The 12,500-nt window shown below is 41.7% G+C and overlaps 1 long non-coding RNA gene across 1 annotated transcript in view; it reads right to left on the minus strand.

The window, feature by feature from the left end:
* The window catches only part of LOC149137305 (uncharacterized), a 34,671-nt gene that overhangs the window by 16,800 nt on the left and 5,371 nt on the right, over positions 1–12,500 (minus strand). The window lies entirely within an intron of this gene.

The raw sequence follows: 12,500 nt of genomic DNA on the forward strand, positions 1-12,500 counted from the left end.
AGGACCGCAAATAGGAATAAATGTGCAATAAGTACCATACAAGATAAATCTTTGATATATTGAAGTTGTCTTCGCTTCGTGTAAATGATAAACAAATAATTGCCAGAGATTACAAATGAGAAGGGTAATAAAAAAAAAAAATCAAGAATTACTCCGAAATTGACATTAGGGTAAATTAGAGAACTGCTCTACTGATAACAGTTTCTGAGAATGAGTCCCGGAAGCTATCATACAATCTTGTTTAGTGCGTTAGTAATGTTGAAGGTGTCTGAAAACTCTTCATCGGATATGATAGAGTCCCTTACTCCCTATTGGAATAAGCGGATAACACTTTTCTAAGTTTTTTTGTAAACCCTCCATGGGGCGTTCTTGTTTACCATATCGAAGGCTTTGGTCAGGTTAACGAAAACCATCTAAAAATCTTGTTCTTTTTTTTTTCGCAAACTCCTTCATCAACCTGACGATTAGAAGAGAGTCATATCAATGATCCCACAGCCTGATCTGAAACAACGACGAGATTCAGGTTAAATGATTCTTATATACTATTTATGTTGATGCGAGCGAGGATTTTTCCAGCAATTCTAAAAGGAAACATGTCGCGTGAGTTGATGCAGACAACTTTTCAACTTTTCTACTTTTCTTGAAGGGATGATTTATGGAGGCATCCTTGCAGTCCTGAGGAACACGGCCAGACTTCCAAATGAATATATAGCTTAACACACTTTTGAGCTAGCTTATTACCTCACAACTTGAAGACTTCAGGAGGAAGGCCATTTTTTACCAGGGTCCTTCTCCAAGGAAATTTACTTGACGGAGTCCTGTACTCTGAAATATGGTTCACAGGACAGCTGAGGTATTTCTGATGTTTGAGGAAGAGGTGGCGATTACGTGGTTGTTAATTGAAGAGTTGTTACAAAGGAGAGTGTCTTTCTTGTAGATCAATATCTGACTATCAAAAGACGATACAGCAGACGATACAGCAGACGATACACTTTCCCTTGGACCATACAATATTTTAAAACCTTAATCTCCTTTCTTTTACTGCCCCGTGATTTGGCATCTATAGCCGACCACTAGTATTCCTTCATTCTGTGAGAATAGTCTGCAACTTTCTTTTACTTTCCTTAAATGCTTTGTTTTTCGTGGACAAGTTCTTACAGTTTATGTAAATTGTGCATTTTCTGATGAAAAGTTGAGTTTCGTTGTTAATGTCATCGATTCAATCGTGTTATTTCTGTATTCGGAGACGAAGACTTTAAAGAAGGCAGAGTAGTTTGTACAACTGAGAAATTCCCAAGAGGTTTCGATGCCAACTGAGATATCGACTTTCTGAGGTAGCTTTTTCTACTTATTGTTGGATTTAAGAGGCAAAACATTGATTCATTTTGGCATATTGGTGCTTAATAGGCAGTTTTTACGAGAGAAGTGGAAAGACGCTGTTGCGGAATCGGGTATGGTTGAAAGATAGCAGATGCTATGCAACGAGCAAGTTCTTTACATTTCGTGTACTTGTTCTGACATAATTGAGACTGTACAAGTTCTTGGACCTGGAATGCATCCAAATCGTTTTAAACTGTTTAGGCTGCTGGGAAAACGCGTTGGTAAAATCGAGACAAGATTCTTTGCCGAGTATGAGAAGTCATAATCCTGTTCAGTTCATTTTACCAAGAACGTGAGGACCTATGATGCCGGACCGTATTTGGTAATCAGCATCAACCTGAATATTGGTGTTCCTCATATGGACAAGTTTCTCACCATGACGACCTTCTGAAATGACTAAGCGTAGTTGGTTGTAGAATTGACGAATTCCTGTTCAAAACAGTGGAAGATAGGAATGTTACAGTCCACAAGCGTGACAATCGAGTTGTTCTCAAGTTCCTGGTATGACTATTTACACTTTTTGAAGGAAGATAAGAATTTCTCAAGATCTGATTTTGTGGTAAGGCCTACATCTAATAGGCAGGGTTCTTATTCGCCTTTATCGATTCAGGAAAATGCACAAACCCAACTAACTCCGTTCAGTTTGGAAGTTTAGCAATTCCAGTTTTACCGAGTCTAATGATACCATTGTTGCACTTGTGTAGTATGGGCGAGGTGAGTGCCGTGCTATGCTCTGGAGCAGATCATTATTCACACAACGAGGGATTCCATTCATACAGATAACTCAAGTCATCTCATCACTCATTATACACTGAAAGAAACTGTTAACGTGGATCACTGCAGTAGATTGGGAAGCCGATTGTTCTCATAACACAGCTGTTCCGTGGGATACGGGTACCTCGTAGATAAAGCGTTGCTAGGATCGAAATCCTAACTCTTTCTCTAAACAGATGAAACTCACTAGAGAATGGCGCCTCAGGATTTCAGAAATCTTGAAAACGTCCTCGAAAGCGTGGAAACGCTGACGACGACGATATATGTATATATGTGCATGGGTTTCTGTATATGAATGGGTATATATGTGACTGCGTGTGCATGTATGTATGTATATATATATATATATATATATATATATATATATATATATATATAGGTGTGTGTGTGTGTGTGTGTGTGTTTTGTTTAGGTGATCACGTATGCAGATGTATGAGTATGTATGAGTATGTACGTGACTACATGTGCATGGATCTGTGTATAGTTGTGTGTGCACGTGTGCGCGCGTAGTGGATTCTGAAGTGCCAAAGAGATTACGTTAAGAATAAGAGAAGCATGAGTAGGGGCGGGACAATCTCTTGGAGCAAAAGGACTGTATTATTAAGAGCTGAGTCATCTTTAATTACATAAATTAGTTGATATAACGAACAAAAAAAAAGATGCCCACATACACATACATGCATACACATACATACACACACGCATACATACATATATACACATGCATACATACATAAATACACTCATACACACATACATACTCATACATAAATACATGCATACAGTACATACATACATACACACATACATATACACACATATATACATACATACATACATACACACTTACATACATACATGCATACATACATACAAACGTACAGACAAGCAAGTATTCTATGCCACTTTCACTGCTTTTAGGAATTGGATTGCGGCCATGCTGGAGTACCACCTGCTATATGGACTGTTAGATATGTAATTCGTCTGACGTTCCGTGTGTCATGTGGTTCGTCTGAGTTCATTGTTTCATTGTTGTTGTCTTGTGGGACTGTCGTAGTAAAATGTCATTGATATATATATGGCGGACATGACTTTTGTTTATTCATAACGAACATTGGGTGAGTGCGTTCTTTGTATGTAATTGAACAATAAATGTAATAATTAAATTGTATAACTCGTTGTGTTTTCTCTGCGAGTCACCCGAGGGAAACATAACAGAGTTTATTGGCGTCGCCGGTAGGATACATGCTTACTTTACCGTAAGATTATTCATCGTAATAACAATGGCTGAAAAACAGACAGTAGAACTTATTAAATTGTTTAGGGAACAAATGGACAAGCAAATGCAACAACATCAGAGAGATATGGACGCTCTGTTAAAACTGTTTGGTGCTCGACAAGTTGAAGGCGATTCTAGTGGCTATTTTTCAGCTACTTCAACAACAGTATCGATTCCACCATTTACTGCATTTGATTCAGCGACAGAACTATGGCCTGATTACTGGTCAAGATTCCGTACGTTTGTGGCTGCTAATGCTGTACCTGAAAAACGCATGGCACAAGTGTTCCTGACCAATCAGACTGCTACTGTTTACAAACAACTTGCTAATCTGGCTACCCAACAAAATCCGCCTAAAGATATCAACAACTTGATAATGGACGAAATCGTTGACTTCATGAAGGAACAGTTCGACCCTAAACTTTTCATTGTGAGAGAGCGTTTCAAGTTTTGGAGTGATATGCAGCGGAAGCCAGGCGAAACTCTCCAGGAGCTGGCAGCACGTATACGCCAGGATGCAGCTACCTGTGATTTTCCAGCGATCACCAACCCACAGGATGAAGCTCTGAGACAGAGATTCATATGTTCGGTTAACAATGAAGCGGTTCTGAAGGCGCTTTTTAAGATAAAAGACTCAGAACTAGATTTTGCCCGTGCTGTCCAGGTTGCCATTGAGACTGAAGACGCAGCAAAGGTTGCAAAAGAAACTGTATACGGTTCCAAAACCAAGCAGGTGTACAAGGTCCAGCAGAACAGGAATAAGAGTCCTCAAAAGAAACATCAGCAGTCTTATTCCACAAACCAGGAGAAATGCTACCGATGTGGAAAGGCCCACAAAGCAACAGACTGTCCTTTCAGGGAAACCAAATGTCATTTTTGTGACAAAAAGGGTCATTTGCAAGCGGTGTGTAGGAAAAAACAACATCAGCAACGCAATGGCCATTCACAAACTCCCGTGAAAAGAATCACAAAAGCTGAGCTAGTCAAGGCGATCCTAGGTGAAGTTTCCCGAGACACTCATAGTTTAATTGTGCCAGTAACAATCCAGAACAGACTGTTCACAATGGAATTGGACACTGCTACTACAGGCAATTTTGTTTCCTTGTCAGTCTGGAAACAACTTGGAAGACCAAAGCTGCAAGATGTCAAGCATCGCTATGAATCTGCCAGCAAGCACAACCTGCCTGTTCTAGGAACTTTCATGGGCCAAACCAAGGATCCAACAACTGGTAAGCAGGATCTTATACCTTACATAGTCACCAAGATCTCTGATCTTAATTTGCTGGGTCGGAATGCTATCCAGACTCTGGGAATTTCCGTAGACACTGCTCTAGGTTTGAAAAGCATAGACAGCCAAGCTAAGAGGGAAGGTGCAGAAGGGATGTATCCAAAGACCTCAAGCGAGCCCTATGTTTCCCTGCAGCAAGATTGTCACAACACGTGTGATGAATTTCCAGATCTTTTCAAGCAAGAATTGGGATGTCTCAAGAACTTTGAACTGGAAGTGAAGTTCAAATCGGACGCAACACCAGTCTTTCACAAGGCACGTCCGGTCCCATTTGCTCTTCGTGATGACCTGGCCAAAGGTTACGAAGAAGGCATCGCCAAGAGAATCTGGAAGCCTGTTCAATTCAATGAATACGGAACGCCAGTGGTACCGATTCGTAAAGCACACGCTTCAAGCAACCTGAAGCCCAAACTACGGATTTGTGGTGACTACTCTGTGGGAATTAATGACCAACTTGCTGATCACCGTCATCCAATGCCACTCCCTGCTGAACTGATGCAGAAACTCGGAGGTGGATTCGGATATACAAAGATAGACCTTGCTGATGCCTATAATCAGATCAAGCTGGCTCCAGAAAGTCAACGCAGACTCGCACTCAGCACTCACCGTGGAGTACTCCTGCAACAACGACTCCCTTTCGGAATCAAGTCAGCACCTGGTTACTTTCAGGAGATCATGGAAAACCTGACCCATGATCTACCTGGAGTGGCAGTCTTCCAGGATGACATGCTCGTCAGTGGGAAAGATGCAAACAGTCACTTAAACAACCTAAAGTGTCTGCTCACACGTCTAAGCGACAATGGACTCAGATGTCGCCGTGAAAAGTGCCAGTTTGCACTACCCAGTGTAGAATACCTTGGACACATTTTGTCGACTGAAGGGATCACTAAGGGATCCAAAGTCGAAGCAGTCTTAAAGATGCCATCTCCAACGAACGAATCAAGCTTGAAATCTTTCCTAGGTTCAGTTCAGTTTTATGGAAAGTTTATCCCAAACCTAGCCAGTATAGCAGAGCCACTCTATTGCCTTACAAAAAAGTCAACTATTTGGAAGTGGGGAGATGAGGAACAGTCAGTTTTTGATCACTTGAAAAATGTACTTTCATCAAGTCAAGTTCTGATACACTTCGATCCAAACAAAACTTTGGGACTGGCTTGTGACGCATCAAACGTTGGTATTGGAGCAGTCCTGTTTCACCGCTATCCTGATGGAAGCGAGCGCCCAATATCCAATATGTCCAAGACTCTCACTTCTGCACAGCGTAACTACAGTCAAGTTCAAAAGGAAGCCCTAGCTATCATATTTGGCTTGCAGAAGTTTTACCAATATTTGTACGGTCGTAAATTCGTACTCGTGACTGACCACAAGCCACTGACATCACTATTCAGTCCGAGAAAAGGGACGCCACTTCTCGCTGCTAACAGACTAGCACGATGGGCCCTGTGGCTGAACCAGTTTGACTACACCATTGAATATCGGAAATCAGCAGATCATGGCAATGCTGATGCGCTCAGTCGCTTGCCATTCGGTGATGACAACGACTTTGACAGAAAGGAAAATGGTGAAGACATAGACATGGTGTGTGCCATCAAAGCTCTTAGTATTCAAGTCCAACCTGTGGATGCTAACGTCCTCCGTCAAGAGCCAGGGAAAGATCCAGTGATATCTACAGTGATGCGCTACGTCCGTGAAGGCTGGCCACCAAAGAACATGGAGATCAATGACGAAGTCAACAAGTTCCGTAAGTTATCAAACTCACTTAGTATCTGTCATGGATGCCTTATACATGGATCTAGAGTTGTGATTCCACATAGCTTGCAGCCAAAGATCCTCAATCTTCTGCATCTTGGACATTTTGGCATGGAACGCATGAAACAACTAGCAAGAACTGCTGTTTATTGGCCTGGTATCGATGCTGCTATAGAGATAGCCAGTCGACGATGTGATTCATGTAACGAACATCAAAGGCAGCCATCTAAGCCTCCAGTTCACCCATGGATGTTACCAGAAAAGCCGTGGAGCCGCTTACATCTGGACCATGCAATAAATTTTATGGGTAGAGATTGGCTGGTGATCACAGATGCTTATTCCAAGTACCCATGCATTCATCCTACTTCCTCCACGTCCTCCAAAGCCACTTTAAATCTGCTTGAGGAAGACTTTGCGCACTTCGGATTTCCTCACACACTGGTCACCGATAATGCACCAACTTTTACATCTGAGGAGTTCCAGAGCTGGTGCAAAGAACGCGGGATCACACACCTGACAGGGGCACCTTACCACCCAGCTACCAACGGAGCAGCGGAACGTTTGGTGCAGACCTTCAAACAAGCTCTGAGGAAGTCTTCTCTTCCGCCAACACGAGCACTTCAAGAATTCTTGATGCAGTACCGGAGAACACCAACATCCTGTGGATTCTCTCCAAGTGAACTTTTGAATAACCGGCAGATACGAACAAGGATTGATTCTCTGCTGCCATCGCCAACACACATTGCTCAAGGCAAACAGTCTAAGGAAGCACATAAGTCTCAGGTGACTCCAAGCTCGGCTGATGTCGCTAAAGTTACCAGGCAGTACAAGGCCGGAGATCCTGTGTATGCACTATACTATGGACCTCGCCGAGACAAAGATCCCCGATGGGTACCAGCAATCATTAAGAAGTCATTGGGTACTCGCTGCTTTAACGTGAAGGTCATACCTCATGGCCCGATGTGGAGACGACACTGGGAACAGCTGCGACCGCGGTACACAACTGAGGAAGACAATGAACCTGGTGATGCAGAAAACACTGTATTTGAATTTGCAACAGATCACCCGATGGAGATCTCGGAAACTGTGCCACTAACACAAAGACAAACCAGATCCAAGATCATGTTACCCGTTCCAGAGTATGGACCAGACAACCCAAGACGGTCCAAGAGAACCCGTAAAACCCAAGAGAGACTTTGCTGTTGATACTTCTTGTGTAGCATCAATTTCAGTGGGGAGGTGTTATATGGACTGTTAGATATGTAATTCGTCTGACGTTCCGTGTGTCATGTGGTTCGTCTGAGTTCATTGTTTCATTGTTGTTGTCTTGTGGGACTGTCGTAGTAAAATGTCATTGATATATATATGGCGGACATGACTTTTGTTTATTCATAACGAACATTGGGTGAGTGCGTTCTTTGTATGTAATTGAACAATAAATGTAATAATTAAATTGTATAACTCGTTGTGTTTTCTCTGCGAGTCACCCGAGGGAAACATAACACCACCTTTAAGGGTTTAATCAGTCATATTTTAGTCCGGTTGTTATTTCATTTTATCGATCTTTATTTGTCGAACGACTGCATTATGCACAGAGACGTGGAAAGAAAAGTTTACGGAAAAGACCAGATAGATAGATAGATAGATAGATAGATAGATAGATAGATAGATAGATATACACACCCACAAGCACACCTATGTGTATATGTCTCTAGGTATCGTACGTAGGTAGGTGCTGATGCTTAAACTAAATGTTGTGATTAAACATGTGTATGAAGATGAAACCTAGAATTATTTTAGCAGGGACACCCGTTTAGTGGACAAAGCTGTTGTAATAGCCGCTAGCCACGGTTATGTAGCTCTCTATTGTCTCGGCCAGCAATTAGCACCTTCCGCAATATTCCAGCCTGCCTCTGGACACAACAGACGACAAAATATTACTTCTTGTCATACGCCGTAGACCGACATTTATGAACGCACCATCTTGGTCCTCCTCTGACAGCATATGTGTGTGTGTGTGTGTGTGAGAGAGAGATAGAGAGGGGGGAGAAAGGGAGAAAGGGAGAGTCATACAGCAGACAGTCATACAGACAGGGGTGATGGTAGAGGCGGTGGTGGTGGTGATAGAGGAAGAGGACGATGAGAGAGGAGGAGGAAGAGAAGGATGTGGTGGTTAAGAAGAGAATAGTTGATATTAGATTAGCAATTATGTTACTGATGAAAGCAGCAACAGAAACAATGTTCTTAATTAGGGTGTTTGGTAGCGTTGGTACTCTAGACAATCAGATAACAGTTGTGACGATTTTCTATTACCACCACCACCTCTACTTAGTAGTTGCAGTAGTAAAATGATGATGATGATGATGATGATGATGATGATGGTGATGGTGATGGTGTTGGTGGTGATGGTGGTGGTGGTGGTGGTGGTGGTCGTCGTCGTCGTCGTCGTAGTGGTGGTGACGACGACGACTACGGAATCGATGACAACGACGAAGAAGAAAAGCAGAAGATGATGATGATGATGATGATGATGATGACTTCCTTTATTTGCTACCAAGCTACCAGGGCGACGAATGAAGGGGACGATATAAAGACAGGCCATAAAGTGTTGGGATCTACATAGAATGATGAAAAAGTAAGCAATATATAAACATATATGATTGAGATACAATATTAACAAAAAATAGATAAAAATCATTTAAAAGAAAACTTTAAAATGGATGATAATGGTGCAATTCTCTTAATACAGGAGAGCGTCTTGGGCCAATCGAGGAATCTGACCAACCGAGATCTCTCTGAACATGAAGGACAATTGCCCTAAATTCACCAGAGAATAGCACTTCCTTCTCCTCCCACGCCGTCCTTTTCAAGTGAAGCTTGAAAAAAACAAAAGGCAATGAGGGTTCTATCAAAGAAGAACTTTCCTGTCCTCAGACTGTTCAGGTTCATCCACCGCACAACTTCTTTTGATTTCGCTATAGCCTGCCTGGTTATAGAAGGGTGCCGGAGTGATCGTTACTGTGGACTTGGCTGATAGATGGTTCCTTCCCGCATGCAACAGCAGCTGTTCAATATAACTCCACATGTGAGCAATATTCGGACACTAAACGAGTGCATGCAAAAACGGTTTCGCCGCTCTGTGCGTACGTCGCACAAGCCTGTCTACTGCACTTTCGTGTTTGTAGAGTTTATCTCGAACTGGTAGAGCTATTCGATTGCAATGCCAGACCGAGTACATCGACCTATCCGCGGCTACGGTTGTTCGACAGAACAAGTCAGCGAAGCTCGGGCACTGAAAGAGTGTGGTGTAGTAGGTTTCGTTGTTCTGCATGCACCTCAGACAGGGCTGGCTGACAGTATTTCTGTGCTTGTAAAGTTTATCTAGAATCGGCAATGCTCCCAACCTGCGGTAGCACTGCGAATCCAGGGGTTTCTGGAAGTTATCCTCGAACTATGGATAAGCAGCTCGGGAATTATGAATAATAATAATAATAACAACAACAACAACAACAACAACAACAACAACAACAACAACAACAACAAATGAATGAATGAATGAATATAAAAAGGAGTAAATTAGTCACTCAGTTTAGACATCATTAAACAGTTATGCCTGGAAACATAGCTACCAAGAGAGAGAGAGAGAGAGAGAGAGAGAGAGAGAGAGAGAGAGAGAGAGAGAGAGAGAGAGAGAGAGAGAGAGAGAGGCCATTTTCGATCTATCAGCTTACGATATGACAAATATATCCATTCGAAGAACAAAGAAGTGGTATCGTGTCAAAAAGTCAACCCTGAACAAACAAACCCGTCTCCTATTGTCACCGTCAATGCTTTAATGACGAGCCAAAACTCATACCGGATCGGTCATCGCCTAGGGCATGGACCGCGTTACCCAGTGAAGAACCAGATTGGGATTGTAAAGTCTGCTGCTGGAACAAACTCTCATTAAAAATGAAGTACCAGGTAACCAGAACCAGGATAACCCTAACCCTCGACCTGTAGTGACACCACCAAAAACACTTATATACATGGCACAAGAACAAGCATTGAGGATGAATTATGTGAAGTGCAGAATTGATAAGACAACTGAGAGCGACAAATGCAGAATGTATGGTGAGAGGGACGAAACAGTGTGTCACATTGTTAATGAATGCCCAAAATTGGCGCAACGTCAATACAAAAGGTGGCATGATAATGTGGCAAAAATGAACCATTGAAAGCTTTGTGGAAATTATGGTCTAGAAAGATCAAAGACGTGGTATCACCAAGTCCCAAAAGGAGTTACTGAGAATGAGAATTGCAAAATCCTATGCGATGCAATAATTCAGTGTGACCATCAGATTAAACATCGAAAACCTGACATTGTTGTCGTGAACAGAAAAGAAAAAAAAAACATGCCTAATAATTGACATAGCATGTCCTGGTGACAACAGGGTTGAAGAGAGAGAAGAAGAAGTGAACAATTATGATGAATTGAAGTGGGGAATACGCCGGTTGTGGGGAATGAAAAAAGTGGACGTGATTCCAGTAGTGACTGGCGCACTTGGAAGTATCAGTGCCCATCTACCAGCATGGCTCAAAAGGACTGCAACGAATGTGAAGATAGAACACCTACAGAAATCATCATTGCTTGAGACTGTAAGACTTCTCCGCATGGTTCTTGAAGCATGATCAGTAAAGAAGTGTCACCTTAGTCTACTGGCTGTGGACTGCTGACACACTCCATAATACTCAACAGAGTAAAGCAGAGAGTTTTCATCATGATGATGATGATGATGATGATGCTGATAATTCTAACATTGAAGCAAGGCCACACATTACGAGATAGAGCTAAAGTTTATAAGATAGATTCCGTTATTTAATTGGTACTTTATCGATTCTGGCTGGATGAACGGCAAAATCAACACTTAATTTCAATTCTATAATAAACGTGTTCTCTGTTCAATTGTGCGGGGTCGATGCTTTATAAATGTTTTATCATCCAAAGTAAATTATAGAGTATGAAATATATAACCGAAAACTCGGAGTAACGATGAAAGTGAATGCTTAGTTTTGAACAAAGGAAAGAATTCTACAGACTGCATTTTCCCTATTTTGTACTCATATACTCTCAAACACACACACACACACACACACACACACACACACACACACACACACACACACACACACACACACACATTCACAGACACGATACACAACTGTCAATCTTCCTTTTTGGTTGTATGTCTTTATTTGTCTGTCTGCTTGCCTCTGTGTGTAAGTGTGTGTGTGTGTGTGTGTGTGTGTGTGTGTGTGTGTGTGTGTGTGTGTGTGTGTGTGTGTGTGTGTGTGTGTGTGTGTGTAGTCATTGAACTGCGGCTATTCTGGGGCACCACCTTAGCGGGTTCAGTCGAACAAATCGACCACGATACTTATTTTTTAAGCGTGGTACTTATTTTATTGATATTTTTTCCGAACCGCTAGGTTACACGGCCGTAAACAAACCAACACTGGTTGTCAAGCGGTGGTTGGGGACAAGCACAAACAGAAAGACTTATACATATAGATGTATACATATCTTTCTTTTATTTTCCGTCGACAAAATCCATTCACAAGGCTTTGGTCGGCCTGGGACTATAGTTGAAGACACTGGCGCAAGATGCTATGCAGAGGGACTGAACTCAGACCACATGGTTAGGAAATAAGTTTCTTAACCATAAAGCCATGTATGTATGTATGCCTCTTTTCTATATGCATCTCATACCACCAGCTTATTTCCATGTATGTCATTTCATGTGTGTATTTCTATACTTGTTAACAATTATATACTCAAATACACAACGTTTACATACATACATAAATATGTATGAATGTATGTTCGTGTGTGTGTACATATATGTATGTGTGTATACATACATATACATACGTGTATATGTGCATAAATACATACATATTTCTTGTTTTATTTTTTAAAACGTCATATATGACTAAAAACCTTGGTCTTCTTACACAGAAGCTGCAGAGCATTTGATTAGATTTTTTTCTTCT

This window comes from Octopus bimaculoides, chromosome 2 (assembly GCF_046866305.1).
Source record: "Octopus bimaculoides isolate indiv1 chromosome 2, ASM4686630v1, whole genome shotgun sequence".
NCBI lineage: Eukaryota > Metazoa > Mollusca > Cephalopoda > Octopoda > Octopodidae > Octopus > Octopus bimaculoides.